Source organism: Rhyacophila brunnea, unplaced genomic scaffold, assembly GCF_057557595.1.
Source record: "Rhyacophila brunnea isolate RB1 unplaced genomic scaffold, BYU_Rbru_1.0 scaffold_9, whole genome shotgun sequence".
Taxonomy (NCBI): Eukaryota; Metazoa; Arthropoda; class Insecta; order Trichoptera; family Rhyacophilidae; genus Rhyacophila; species Rhyacophila brunnea.
The window spans coordinates 15,314,576-15,330,338 of NW_028233361.1; the positions used below are offsets into that span (position 1 = coordinate 15,314,576).

A 15,763-nucleotide genomic window follows, 5' to 3' on the forward strand; every position below is an offset into this window, starting at 1 on the left:
AGCGACTACGATTAGACCTTGTGAATTCTCGAGATTCGAGAATTCTCAAAATTTTCTCGAGAAATCAATATTAGTTCTTTGATTTCTCGAGAATTCTTCAAATTCTTGAGCAATCGACATAATTACAAAATAACCCCTTCTTGTCGATTTTTTTAGATCTTCAAGTGTTTTTATCGATAAATCAATTAATTTTCTATTCAGCTTTTAAATTCCGGTTGCGGTCGACAGTTTAATTTTAGTCTATTAACAATTATTGAAGTTCTCGTTAAAAATATCTCGAATTATGAGAATTCTCGAAATTTCAGTAGGTAAATTAATTTCTCGAGATGCGAAATTGGAATTTTCTGATTATTTCTCAAGAATTCTTGATCACAACCTCTAACTACGCTAGGTACAAGAAAAAAAATGAAATGATAGATTAAAGTTTGTTTTAAATTTCTATTGGATATTTAAGTAAGTATGTACATACACAATTTTAAAAATACCCTTTTGTAGTGAAAACAAAGAATTTTAGTTAAACATAGGGATACATTAATATATTGTTTCGAATAAAAATATTCAGGACAACTATTAATTGGTAATATAAAAAAAGAGATGGCTTACAAAATAGTATTGTCAGATAAATAAATGTGTTAATTAATTGTTACTCCTACTAGCCTGTCTGTGATTACTGATTAGTGATTATATTAATATGCTTCATAAAAACATGAGAAGGGATAGGTACTAAACAAAAAGTAAAACGGAATATACCTACCAGAAATATGATGCGCAGGTCTTGCTGGCATATTGAACAAAATTCCCGCAAGACGTGATATTTGATGTCCAGAATCCAGTTATGACATCAATTTTGGTCGACCACCGCTAAGCGTAGTGTGTGGTCAGTTTGCCGTTCCTGGATAAAAAAATGTCAAAATGGCATGATTAAGTAATTTAAGTGTTTTATCAATTTTTGTTTGCGTGCGTAAATTCTTATAGAGTTGTATGTCATTAACAGAACTGTGGTTCCGTTGAGACAATTTCTCTCCCACGCAAAAAAACAGAGATGCTGTAAGTAGGTTGTAATGTACTCATTTAAATTAAAAATATGAATTAATCATTGCGTAAATAATTAAAGTATTTTTAACAATAATACGTAATATATACCTACATACGTATTCCACAGCGTTTAATGATAATCAGGACCGATCTTGTCCGAATCAATGAGACATTTCCAATTGATTAAGTACTCAAATGAGTAGTACTTATTATTTACAAAGATGTTAACTCAAAATTTTCTTTATTTTTAATTGTTTCGAGCAATGATGAAAAATCCGATGTGTATACTATGATTATAACAAATACTATAAAATATTACATTTAAGTAGGTAGGTACCTATGTACAATTATTAGAAAATCATTCAATGTAAAGTTTAACATGTTAGAGTTTGAACTAACAGTTGAAATGGCTTTTGTGACCTGAATCAATATACAGTAGAACGCCGAATTGGCGGCTCTCGTGGTGCAGTGCGTAAGGCGCTGGCCTTCCAACCCGGAGTTCTGGGTTCGATCCCGGTGAGGTCAAAATATATTTACATAATCTAATATGTAAATTCTATTATTGGGCTTTACGGCCTGTTGTGGTGTTTAATAAAGAAACAAATAAAAAAATAAAAATAAAATAACAGACAAAATATTCGGTCAAATTTAAAATTTGTTAAAAACACCCTGTTAATGTTACGCATCTAAGTGTAATAAAATAATATTTATAGACTATTCGTCAGAAAACACAATTCAACCAAGTATATTACACGCATTTTCGTAATTTTAGTGAGTTGATTATAAAAAAGTGCAAACAAAACTTAATTCTTTTTTCAAATCAGGATTACTGAAAGTAAGCGCGTCGACGTCGAACGTTAACGTCACTCCACGATGGTTTTGTCTGAATCCGATATATTATCATTCGAAGACGAATAAACAGGATTTTGTTTGTGTTTTTATATAACGGACTTTCGGTTTTAACGGACACCCTCTCACCCGCATTAGTTATGTTACCTTAATTTATAACCAGTTGACAGGATCTCTCCAAAATTGTAATCTTAGCGTACTCGCACTTGCTAGTAATTAAAAAAATAATTCAGATTTATTGCTCATAAATAAATCAGAAACATACCTACCTGAATATCAGAAAAAATATATTACCAAAATTTCTGAAGCGCTTCAGACGTAATTAGGTGGGGTGCACGTGGCTTATTTGTTAAAAAACATTGGTCGGAATTCAGTGAATGCGGGTTCAAGTCCCACTTTTACTAAAATAATGTAATTCTTTACTTAAATTTAATTACATGCGAGAATTGGCGACCGCCCTACGGGAGGGTCGGTCAGTGGTGCTCAGTTTTGCCCTCCCCATATTAATTATTTCGTTTTAATGCGCCTCGTTATGCGTAATGTATAGTGGCACGTTATCCAGCGCCCGCGGGTCTCTAATGGCCGCCCTGGACTGTGTGATTAAGGACACTTTTCACTTTATTTCATGTCGATTCGTGCGCCGCGAGACGCCTCTGCTCTGCCCGCCAGGGAATACTTTATATCAGGCCTTGCAAACGGCAACATTTCATGAACACAAATACATGTTTAATAATCGTGCGGTTACTGCCAAAAATTGATAAGTCTCGAAATCGTGTTATGTAGTAATATTGCAATTTGAAGTTTGACTTGCCCTCTAAAATCAGGCACCGCATAACATTAATTTATTTGTGCTTTATGTGCATGTTTTATATATCGGATGACCTGTAATGTTTGTTTCCATCATATATATTAATATATATACACACAATCCGGTGTTAACTGTAAATACCTAAAATATTGACTTACCAACTTTTGGCAGCAAATCCATGACACATTGACTGCTCACTAGATAATTACTTTTTAATTACCACATTTAAATAGCATGCTAATTATATCGAATGGCCACCAGATCGTTACGCGCTAGGCGCGTCTCTAGCGTCCAATGTATTAATAGCATCCACGATGAAGTCTTCAGTGGCGGAACTATGCAATAGGAAGAGCGGTGTCAATGGAAGGGGGGTGGGGTAGCAGCCTAGATATTATATTTTATATGGTCCGGAATTTGAAGATCCGTTACTGGGAGTCTTCTTCTTTTTACGGTATCTTTCATATTCTTGTCATGTCGGTATCCTGCCTTCATACATCACATGAATGAAAGGCGTTAGAAGTAGCAATGTAAGTCAAACTACCAAACCTGCACACTATAATACGTCATTCAAAAAGTAACCTTCAAGGACGCTTCTTGTTCGTTACGCCACGTTGTGTGAATGGAACTGTATGTACGGTGGAGAAAGAACATATTATTTACATTTTATTGAGTGGTCTTTTAGGCACTGGCAAAGAGTGACTGTTGGACGGAGGGTACTTGAAAAGGTATGATTGATTCAGTTGCGCAAACAAGGGGGGAACGGGACGTCGGGCCCAGGATGCCTTGGCACCTAAAAGAAAATGTCTAAAATAAGGATATTACATGGTGAAATTTCTATAAGTAGCCTTCAAATGGCTTCAAAGCATGTTATATAATAATATATATCGTTAAAATATCAGTTTATTTGATAATTTCTTTTTTGTTTTTTTCTAATTCACAAATTATCAGAAGAAATACAAAAAATAGCTAACATAGCAACATCTATACTTATTTATGATCAGCTCTCGAAATGGACCTGAACCCACCGGAGCGCAACTCCTGTTCGCACAAAATTATCTCTTTGTATCGTCTGAGTATTAAAAAGTCATAAAAATAATTTACTTCCAATATGTTTTTAAAATATTCATTTATGTATTATATATTTATGACGTAAACCTCGAATTTCAGCAGGTATATTTATATGACATATACAATTTTCACATAAATATCTAAACATTTTTGATAAACCGGAGCGGTTCGTAAAATTTTCAATTTCGAGCGCTGCTTATAATAGATAACTTCAGAGTGTGTAGGTATCTTCAACAAAATTTCCACTTTGTAGATACAAAAATATTAGTTAACACTAATAAACAAACTGTGACACTGAACATGTCTAAGGGCCGATAGCTACAAACCCCTGAATCACATACCAACTTACCTTTTTTATCCATCATTCCTCGTTTGACGTCATTAACTTTTTTACAAGCGTGTCTCGTTTTTATAGCACCTTCTTACAACTTCGATACCTACCTGAGGAAAATGTTTAATTTTTCTCAAAGAACTTTTACTTAGGAATATTTTACTCTTTTTTACGTTTTTTTGCTAGAATTAATTGCATAGTTAGTTACTGTTCACACTTTACTTATTTTTGGCTACAAAGTAAAGTATTATCACTTCTAGAATCATGTTTATACTTTGCATTCAACAATATTTTTTTCTATCGTCAATCAAAGTACTAGTAGGGTTTGACCAATTAAGCAATGCCTGCTAAATAGTAGTGCCTGAGTATTACTGGGTATTTAAAATTAGAATCAACCTTCCCCCCAACACAAAGCATTTTCTTCAATATGTTATATTATGAAATATATGAATGTGATTTTTTTTTCAATATAACAATTTCACCGTTCTCAGTAAAAAATCGGTGTGTGTACTTATATACACGCGTTAGAAGTTATACTTGTTTGGCGTAACAAAACAAAAAACTCATCTTTGCCATACAGCGGTTATAATCGATTCAGAAGTGCCAATGATGAATTAATAAAAAATCAAATTTTATTGGCGTGTTATGATTATATTCATTTCGGTCTCAAGGGTATTTTATCGACATAGGTAAAGTCAGCAATAATATTATGTATGCGAATAAATAATATTATTGCAGAATGTACCTACTCTGGAAGAAAAAAATGTCAAAACCTGTGTTGGGAAAAATTTAGCAAACCGCTATTTCGACCATCTTTGCTTAAACAGATGACTGTACAACTATTTTCATAACAATAATAATTAATTACAACTCAAAAGTAAAACATAGCCTATGCTCTATTTAATGGTTTGACTGAAACGTTTGTGATGAAACATAATAATTATTATTGTCTTCAATTATTATGAACCGCTAATAAATAAATGATATGGGATATGCCACAAATATTAACCTAAACTGTAAAAACATGTATTTTTGTATATGAAGTGTCTAAATATTGTAAATTCACAACATACCATTGTTTGAATTATTTACCAACTTAACATTCTTAACATACATTTATAACATTTGTAACATACATCTTACATAATTTTACTCATAAATAATACTTACATAAATATAGCCTCAAATCTTAATGAATAATCATAATAATAAATTGTGTTGCATCGGCGCGCGCAACTTCCGTCACACGCCAAAGGCGTTACATTGGCGTCACACGCCAAATAACTTCAAAAAGGCAATTCATTTTCTCATAATATAATAATTCTGAATTGGACTGACCAATTACTACACTCACATTATTACCTTTAATTTACTGAGTGTAAATAATAAATAGGTACTTACATTGACTACCATATACACTCTGAATTCAGGTGATTAACAATTAATATGTGTTACATAATGTCTGTGTCTTTAATTATTTGAAAAAGTGCCGAAACGTGAATCGGTCTTCTAAAAATTTCTCCGGTCCTTCATTTAATCAAATTTACATGTATTTGTAATAATTATTAAGCTGAGTGCAATAGACGACAAACCTCACAGTTGAAGAATTTACTAGAATAGTTCATTATCATATCTAACGTTCTTTTTGTATTGAGGTAGCCAAAATGACATCATACCTCCCTCCCCACTTAAGAGCGGAAATAAAAAATGAGAAATTTATAGTAGGTAATTAAATATCCAGAATTTGTCATTTATTTTTTTGGAAAATAATTAAAATAAATCCAATGTTTTCCACTAATATTATTTTCAACATACTATAATTATCCAAATCGTGTCTACCACCTGAAACAAGCCAGCCTAGGCACGCTGCGGAATTCGCCCTTGGAACTTCCAACTGCTTCCAAAGACGTCAAATATAACGTTTATTGCCATCGCCTCTCCCGGCCGCGTTAATTAGATGAGGTCGCCATCTACCATTATTACGCGAAGACAAAATATTTTCAATAACTTCGCAAGCGTGAGTTTGCACGAAGGGACCAAATTAAAGATTCGCTTAACCCTTAAATGCACAATTACAACCCATTAATGGGTTAATTTGTGTATTACTTTTCGAATCAATCACATGTAATCTGTGAATAGTGAAGTGTGAATATGAATCACCACACTTTGTCAGAGAACTGCAAGTTTTTAAATAAAATATTCACACAAAAAATATAAAGAATAATATAGTTTGTTGCTGAAAAACAACATCATACTCGTACAATAATTAATGGTTCTCAATGCTACCAAGTGTAATATCGTGTCCGGAAATTTGTGCGTATGCAGTTCGCCGTATCACACTTCACCGTTAAATGTTGTATCGGAAATATATGGTCGTATATTGACCGTCCAACCTCTTAGGGTCGTAAAGTACTGAGATAAATTTCATGTCTAAATAAAATACGGTTCTTATCGGTTTACAGAAAGCCAGCGGCAAACAAATTTTGAAAATAGTCGATATACTGGATTATTTGTTAGATTAGGTTAGATTAGGTTTTCATTCTTGAATTCATGAATTTTGCCAAAATCGGCTATGAAAATAGAGATGACCGTATACTATCTGAGAAAGATAAGAAAGATTACGGCGAACTGAGCTACAGTGAAATGTAATACGCACATATACCACAATGCTAAAGGAGTCATAATTAATTGCGACAAATCTTAACTACTAATGGCTTATATACTCTCTAAAGCGTTTTCCAAATCGAGCTACTATTGGCGATAGGCTTTTGTATTTTAAATCAAAGTAAGTATTACTTTAATTACTAACCGACGTCACGGATCACTCCAGGTTTTTTTGTGGGAACTTGAAGTTGCTAATAATTTTTAATTAACTATTTTTTTATCCAAAGAATACATCACAAGATTTAAAAATGTGACATTCTAATTATTGAATATACCTACCTACATAATTTTGAAAACACTATTATAACCAATAGAAAAAATCTTTTTGAAAAAAGTAATGAACATGTGACCATTTCATATAGCCATTTTGCAGACGATGGAGATATCGCAAAGTCAGAAATATAACGAATATAATATTATTGTGTTATGTAGTTGGAATCAGAGCGTTGGAGCGGAGCTTGGAGCAATGGGGCTTTATCCGGAGCACCGAAAATTTGTAGTGCTCAACTGCTCCGGATGTTTTTTTTTATTAATAAATTTTCATCCTAAAATCCAATGAAAATTTTTTCCTGACTTTTTTGACAGAAGAGGCAGATAATGAAAGTACGATTTACCGTCGGAAATTTTGTTTAATATAAAATAAGGAAAATGGCGAATAATTAGCCTTATTTCAAAAACGTATTTTTTTAACATTTGTATACGTATAGTAACTATTAAAACTTTTTACCCGGAGTGGAGCAGACCCTGGAGCGGAGCTGTAGCAAGTATTAGGTCCCGGAGCGGAGCAACTCAAAAAAGGGTCCGCTCCAACCCTCTGGTTGGAATACTTAATTCTGTTGGTGTTTTATCTATCATGTTTTTCACAAAACGGTCGATTGTGCTGACTGCTGACTGAAGTTCTGAAAGAGTCTCCCTATGAAATTCGTCCAAGTAAACATTTAAATAACACATCCAACGTCCAGTATTTTAATTCTAATTACATGTTTGGTGTGTAATGCATAATACTTTATGTACACGCCTGCCACGCCAGCCTAGCGTCGTTGTCAATTATTTATTGAGCTTCAAAGAAATTGTGGCCGAGGGCAGCGGCAATCCATCAGCCATTGATCGGGACGGAATATTTTAACAGGTGTGAATGAATTATATGCCTATCAATCGATACAAAGCTTACACAATAAGTAGATGCCCATACTTTAAACTTTTCTATTCGATCCGACAATGCGGTGATAGATAGCTTTGGATCTTTTGGTGAGATGATAGTCCGTTGATTATATTTATTTTTTAATACATATCAACAGTTTGACAGATCATGTGTCGACTGAATTATGAAGAGGTGTTTTGGGCGATTTTTTACGACTCGTATTTGCTTAAAGATATATAATATTATAGCAGGCATAACTTCGAAAAGTGACCCATAGATGGCGCGGTCCATTGACTAGATGTCGCAAGCGATGGACAGATTAGGATTTAACATTAACTCTATGTTGACCCCGAAATTTATATCTCTCATAGATCTCTCACAGATCTCTCGCAGATTTCTCGCAGATCTCTCACAGACCCTTTTAATCATACATGTTCTCTATTTTGAGACTAAGTACCTGACACTATCGAGATTCGTTTCTAGTGATGAGTGTGGTATCTAGTTATCAAATGTGATAGCTACCTGAACTCAACCGATATTTTATAACTAAAACATACTATAACGCGCGACCAACGTGGGTCAATAAGTTATAAATAAATAAAACCATCCTATAATATGTATTTAATTTCTGTGAAGTTCGATTTCTTTATTTTTCTATTTTCTATTTTGACAATATACCTATTAATTTTAATTCTTGTATTATATTTTTAATATTATAGCAAGGGATGTCTTTATATAAATAAATAAGGGTTACCATTAGATTAACTAAGTAAAAGTTAAGTTTCGTTTTAAACGGTTAGAAAAAATATGATAAGTGAATTATGTATTTAAATATATTTGTTAATCTTTCACGAACCAGAACGGAATTTATATTTTTACCATGAGATGAAGCGATTATCTCAGGGTTTTTACGAACCGGAGTTGCAATTCTGCAAAGATACAAAAAACAATATTAGGTTCTTGTCTGTTTGCAAACAAATTTTGAAAACAGCCGATATACTGGATTATTTCTTAGGTTAGGTTAGGTTATCATTCTTCAATTCATGAAAATTGCCGCTGTTCCCGCCTGGCTTCCAGTAAACAGACTTGTATTTACAATTTATTTATTTGTAAGTAGGCTAAAATCGCCTAATAATAATATTCTTGTCGAAAATTTCACGGAAAAAGACAAAAGTCTGTTGGTAAATACGATAGTTTTCCAGTAACAAAATATTACATTAACTCGTAGGAAAATGTTTACATATTAAAATGTGCAAAATAAATTACTACATCCCCCGGATAACCCGGGTTTTCGCACAAAACTGTTCAAGTGTGTGTTATATGCCCTAAATGAGGAAGCTGACATTTCAGTCTATAAAAATATCAAATGTCAAAACGCGTGACGTCACTATTGCAACTGCAGCTATGCTACGTCAATTGTATTTTTTTTACTCGTTTGTTTCTAAAATTATCACGCTCTCGTGAGTTGGATGGGGCACTTAACCTAATGCAGCGAAACGAATATCAGAACATAATAGTTATACTATGTACTCGTAATTATTATTAGCATGAAAAAAGCCATCTTGTAAAGTAAACATGCAGTGGTGTTTCACACGAGCATAATTACACGTACCTGCATAAACATTATATTATTCGGTTATAATATTCGCCCAATTATGTTCCTTATATTCATTAATGACATTGTCAATGTTATAAATAATGAAATCAAGTTTTTACTATTATTTGCAGACGATTTAAAAATATATATGTCAATTTGCAGTGAATTAGATTGTCACATATTACAAAGTAAACTCGAATTTAATACTGACAAATGTATGTGTATTAGCTTTTCGAAATCAAGACCTCCAATTATATTCGACTATAATATATTAAATAGATTACTGAAGCGTCAATCAGACATTATAGATCTTGGAATATTGTTTGACTCACTTTATCATTTCGCTCACACATCACTTCTACGGCATTGCGTGCGAACAAGCTTCTAGGACTCGTCATGAGACAAGCCAAGCCATTCAAGAATCCAACTGTTTTACGTACACTCTATGTGTCGTTAGTACGGAGTATTCTTGAATATGGGTCCATTATCTGGAGTCCTTATGAGGTTTCCTATAAGCTTGTTTTAGACCGTGCCCAGAAAAAAATTCTTCGACATCTTTATTATAATGTATATAATTATTTTCCTTTTGACAATTTATCAAACGAGTATTTTACGACTAATTTTCTTCAAGGCATGCTCGCCTTTCATTCTCTTCAAGCTCGTAGGTCAATTCTGCTCTAAAAGCATTTTTCCCTGCTCTCGTGGTATAGTTTCCAATCCCGATATTCTATAAAATTTGAATTTTTATGCACCCGTCAATGGTATAATTATTATTACCGTATTACCGACATATAATTATATTAATAATAGACTAACAGAAATATCTTGTCTGTATTCTATAAGCTCGCTCTCACGTCACGTCGTTCGCGAACGGAGAGCATTGTGCCATCGCGTTCGACTGTTGAAAGTTTTCAATGGGAGGGAACGAGAGGGAATGCAGTGCTGAATGTTGAAGCGGAGAGGAAACCGCACGCCAGCTTATAGAAGACAAACTTTATATTATAATAATGTATTTTAAAAGTTATCGCAACATATCTACATACAGACGCGCCACGTCATAACATATTTATCACGAATACTTATGCTTTAAATGGCTCTAAAATCCGATGATGGGCGTCTCTCGAAAGATGTTTCTTAACAGGAGTTTTAACAAGAAATTTATCTTAACTACTTGGATACAATTGCACTGGAAAACTTTCGCGCTGATCGCCCCCAGATCATGAAATGCCTCACTTTGGATCATTTATTGGATTTATGGTCAAAATGGAACAATTCCTATTTTTCATGCAAGACTCAATTATTGATGATCGGTGATTGAGTCATGTGTGATATTTTTAAGGAACGATCCAAAGTGACATTTTACGATTGGGATGATGGTTGGGACGGACTATCGGCTTAAGTGAAAATGGAGCTTTTGATGAGAGTTTTTTAGTTATAGAATTATTTTAAATTAATAACCATGCCCTTGATTTTTTACACATGAGGTTAATGCAATTGATGTCTTTAATTTTATTTATGGCTAGAATTAAATATTTTGTGTAGTGTTCTTGTGTTGTTTTGTTGTATTTCGTGAGGTGTTTGGAGGTAAATTTCATGATTGTGTTATCTACAGAGTTTTGAGAGTGCGTCGATCCCTTTCTAGTATCGGGCAGTTGTTGATGACACGCCACACAGAGATGCGTAACCATCACACGGACAGCAGTCATTGTCCCTCAATTTAAATCTTTTTAGATAGGCTCGCAGTGCTCTGTGGTTGTAGCATTACAAATCTATGAAAATGCACCCAAAAATGTGCATTTGATTCGTTTCTATTATTCATTTACTAGCGCCTTCCGCAGAATCAGCTAAATGGCACGGCCTCGAATCTTCGAACATAATCCGTTAGTTTAGTTTTTCAATAGCACAGGTGCTATCTCGCCCACCTAACTTGATCTAATATGAATACTTAATTAATAAAGTCTAATAAAATCTATCTAAATTACCCACTATGTCGGCAGTATTATAATCTCGAAGAAATGCCAATTAAAAGATAAACCAATTAATGAGTTATTGATGACAAAACAATCGCTGAAATCCATCAAATGTCTGTCGGGAGTAATCGAAAAAATGAGCAAGGCAACCGGTTTAAATCGGCTCAGACACTTTGAGATTTTTATCTTTTAAATACTCAGTCAATGACTGGCTCGAACAGCCGAAGAGAAAATCCAATTTTTGGATGAACGCCAATATCTAATCATTTGTGACCGCTGTGGAATTGTACGATTCCAAGAACCAGAGTTTACTTTGATACGGACATGTGTAATTATTCAAATCAAGTGTCTATGATGTGGTATCGTTGTATACTTGGATCTCTAGGCTTGGTTTAGATGTCTGCTTTGGACCACATAATAATGTCAATATTGGCGCTTGATTTTTATAAATCTCATTATCGAGATTAAATACCATCGACGCATTATCACGGTAGCTTACCATATTACTAAATACGGGACAAATTATCGTTGGTGGACAACATATAATTTTTTTCTCTTTCAATAAGTGTCAAATTCATTTTTAATCAATGACGTCATCGCAAATACAGACGTGATCTTCTTGAATGACATGCTATATTATGAGGATGATCAGAAACACGACGTGTTTGATCTGTTGCTTGTAAACACAAGCTATTTAGGAAGAAAGAATGGTTCAAAAAGTGGATTTGTCTAAATTTGAAAACTGCCTTCTGATTACTGGGTTAACTACATCCTTTATTTTTTAAATAATAACCGGTACGTATGTAATTAATAGACACAAAATGAGACACCTCCTTAGCAATCAAGACTGCAATCTAGACCTGAAACTACGTGTGTTGCACTGTTACATGTACATAATATACAATTTCAAATATGTACCTCAGAAATATACAATATACTAACTACCAGGGGGTCTAGGACGATTCGGTGCCGGGACAACTGGGTGCCACGCAATCGAATGAAATTCGAAAAAAAAGATGTTTATGAATTATAGGTAGGTACTTTTAAAATATATAATATTTAAATTATTAAGTATAATATTACCTATTTAATACTTGGCGAGAATTTAAATATGCACACGTAAATAATGGTTTAACTGTGCATATATTTAAGTTCCAACCAGAAGATAGTTCTTTTATTTTTGTATAAAACCTCAGTCTTCATAATTCTCTTCTTCTTCTTTGGCCATATCCGCCCCTTAATTGGAGCATATGGACACCACGCGACGCCTCCAAGAAATCCCTGTCGCTCGCCAGTCTTCTTGCTTCGTTCCAGGTCAAACCAGTATCCCGTAGCTCCGCCGTATACACTCTGTAGATAGTATTTAGCGGCCTTCCAGGACGCCGGAATCCGGTCGGCTTGAAGAACAGGCAAGCCAGGTTGAGGTTCTCTTCTGGCATCCGCAGCACGTAGCCGAGCCAGGTCCAACGTCGCCTCTTCACTTTCAGCGTGATGAGAGGGTGCTTGGTGCGTTCTCTTATCTCCTCATTGCTCCCAAAGTCATACCACCGCATACCCAGTATCCGTCTCTCAATTCTCAGTCCGCAATAAAAACAATTACATTAAGAACAAAATGAATTAAAACTTCTTAGTAGTAGATAGAAGCTGATTAAAATTCCTCGTCTACGTTATGTATACGTGTCTACGACAGTCATACGAACGTATATTTATTTCATTCGACAGTGCAGCGCCCAATTGTCCTGGCGTCCAGTTCTCCAATTCCCATACAAGGAAAGATGAACAGTAATAGTAGCAGAGGACAGCGTCTTATTTCGTGGTTATGTATCTGGGTGCAGTTCCACCGAACTGTTACAGGATAACAGACGACAAAACGAAGAGGGTTCTGATGGTAGCCTGCCGCGAGAAGAGAAGGTAGTATATTATAATGATAAAGAAAAAGTAAGTTACAAAAAACATCGTCAATCTGTCATCATTCATTAAATTTATATAAAAATTGCCACGAAATATCGACTTACATAAACAATAAATTACTATGAAAGTGTACTTCAATAAACAAGTTAAGTATATTGATATTAAACATATTTCTTTCTGTGAAAAGCACTTCATCACTCGCTCGTATATATTCTTTTAATTTGCAAGCATTACATCTTGTAAGCCGCCCATGCATAATTTAGTTATGTTTAATTTTAGACTGACATGTAGGATGAATAAGAAAATTGAAAATTTAATCTGTTTCATAAAAAAACACTTTTTTTTTTACATAATTAACAAACAACAGATTATTTTTGTGTTGTCTGGTTATGAACTATAGATAATTTACGAATATTTCGTATAAAGCATAGGTTTTCAAAGCGTGCGCATAGGCGCTTTAGATAACTTTTATACTTTGGTACCTATTCGTATATTTTAGTTTAGTACTTAGTTCCTTTTTTCAAATGTTAACAATATCAATCGGATATTACCTTCCTTCCATTTTTTACAAAACTTAAAGGCTTAGACTATCGACACATCCTTAAAGGTTTATTTAAATTGTTGTCGCATTTATGATAGACAATAATAATTCAAGGCTCTGGAAACAAATGCGGTAGTTTCCTATCGCACAAATGATGACAATTCAATAAATATTATGTATGTGTCATTTAAAAATATCATTTATTTTTTATCACGTTTTTATTGCTCGTATTCTTGTTTGTCCAGTACAAAGTTTTTCTTGTTTATCCAAGATTTGTATTGGACGATTGAAGGTTTTTAACTAATTTCCCGACTAGCTAGACATTTGAAACTTTTAGAATATACCAGAACACGACGACAATGCATTCTTTTAATACTTTTAGGCTATTTTTAAGCAGAATTGAATTCATTTTCAGTTAATTCTGTTTTGTATGGAAAGTTATTACCTATCAACTAAATTATTAATATATACGTGGGTTACTATGGAAATCAATATGAAATGTCAAAATGACATTTCAGTATTTTATATTTATTCGGTATTTCTATCAAGTACAAAAAAAGTATTTATTAATACATAGAATTGTCAAGTTTATATGATTCAACAGAAAATTTAAAAACGTGGTAAGTACTTATATAAAAAGTTCTTTTTATCTTCATTGATTTGTCAGCATTTTACGAGAATTCAAACTGTCGTGTTTGTTTTCAGAGGGCTCAATTTGGTGTGGACAACTATTATTACTTATATAATATTCAATATTGGATAGCGCCGTCAAAAAAGTATCGACCCCAAAGTATCCAAGTATTGGTCAAGAAGTCCTACGGTCCAGTAAAGATGGCCCCAATTACAGACGTTACTTCTGCGAAGCTGGGTTTTCGGCAGTAGGTAGCTGGAATAAATACCAAATATGGTCCACAAGTCACGGTGTAAATAGCTGTGTCTAATTTAATACCAATATCTGAGACACTGTATGGTGAACAACATATCTACCCATCCTTATAATTGGTATTTTTAGGGCGCAGTGAGATGACAATGTTTAAATTTCGATAGATCATGACAATATGATTCGTTCGATTAGAACAAACTGATAAAATTAGTGTTTTCCATATAAGATTAGAGCAGTTAAAATTTAGTATTAAAATACTGACATATATCGTCCGATATAAATAGATCGTTAGATCTTTGAATCTACCGTGAATTTAGATTGGAATTTCTAATGATAAGTAGTTTTAGTTTTATTACTCAAACTCCGTGAAATTGTAGAATGGATTGACATTATCGAAGTAATACCCTTAAACTGATTAATACTAAACATTTGATTATCATTTCGGAGTAACATACGCACTGTAGTGAGCGGCTTGAAATCTGTAGGGTTTAAAGTTTTTATATAATTTACATTGAATTCATAATAATGTTATGAACACAGAGAGACATAGTTAAATCCCAACAGATATATTTCGTCACACTATCAATAGCATGTAAGTTGTCCATAAAACGTGTTTTGGTCACGTCGTAAATATTATAAAATATAAAACATGATTGCAGATCGATTTTTAATAGCATAAAATTTACCGATGACTCGAAAATGCTATCAAATGGTTTTTAAAACGACGCACTATGTGAGTAGTTTTTATTAATTCGTACAACACATTTATTAGATCTTATGTCTGAAATCGTCTCAACTCCTTCCAAAGATCTACGAGAAATATCTAAATTCTTGTTAGTCATTAGAACACTATGGATTCTCATGTAATATAAGAGAAAAAGATTGCGTAAAGTCCCCTATACAGTTGGTATATAATCTCATCATTATTTTTATGACTGTCAAGGAAAATGCTTTGAGCAGGTAAA

The 15,763-nt window shown here is 33.5% G+C and overlaps 1 protein-coding gene across 1 annotated transcript in view; it reads left to right on the top strand.

Annotated features, from left to right (window-relative positions):
• The window catches only part of NetA (Netrin-A), a 566,225-nt gene that overhangs the window by 2,102 nt on the left and 548,360 nt on the right, over positions 1–15,763 (top strand). The gene's annotated exons all lie outside the window — the stretch shown is intronic.